Source organism: Haliaeetus leucocephalus, unplaced genomic scaffold (assembly GCF_000737465.1).
Source record: "Haliaeetus leucocephalus isolate CR32 unplaced genomic scaffold, Haliaeetus_leucocephalus-4.0 Scaffold2, whole genome shotgun sequence".
NCBI lineage: Eukaryota > Metazoa > Chordata > Aves > Accipitriformes > Accipitridae > Haliaeetus > Haliaeetus leucocephalus.
In genome coordinates this window covers 2,085,684-2,086,247 of record NW_010972438.1, presented here as the reverse complement: position 1 = coordinate 2,086,247, position 564 = coordinate 2,085,684, and positions in this window count along the sequence as shown.

The following is a 564-nucleotide window of genomic DNA, read 5'->3' as shown; positions in this document are numbered from 1 at the left end:
CCTCGCTCTCTCTCCCCTCAGGCGAGGAGGAAGGCTCGTCGTCGTCGTCCCTTCGGCATGGATGGAGGATCGCTCCTCGGTGCCGCCGGTCACAGCCTGTGGGGTAAGCGGGCCTGGGCCATGCTAGCAGCAGGAGCCACGGATTACAAACTTTACCAGAATACCTGATTTTTTAATTTATTTTTTTAAAAAAACCCTCTTGTTTGTCCACCCTTCACCTTAGCCCCGAGAGCCAGGCACCACCGCTCCTGCTCTCCGCTGAGCCCCTGGGTGCCAGGCCCGGCCTAGCGACCGGGCCCAGGCCTGACCCCTCCGCCGCCTCGCCGGGGCTCGGCCCTTGAGTGACGGCGTGCGCGCCCTATACCCGAAGCCCCGCCTCGCCTCGCCCAATAGGAGCGGAGCGGGGCGGGCCCCGCCGCCGCCCTTCTTTCCCTTCCGCCGTTTTAAAGGCGACGCGTCGCGGAGGAGGGGGCTGCCGCGGAAAGCGGGCGGCCCCTTCAAACTATGCGTGCCGGCGACCATGCAATGGCGGTCGCTGGTGCTGGGGCTGCTGCTGCTGAGGCT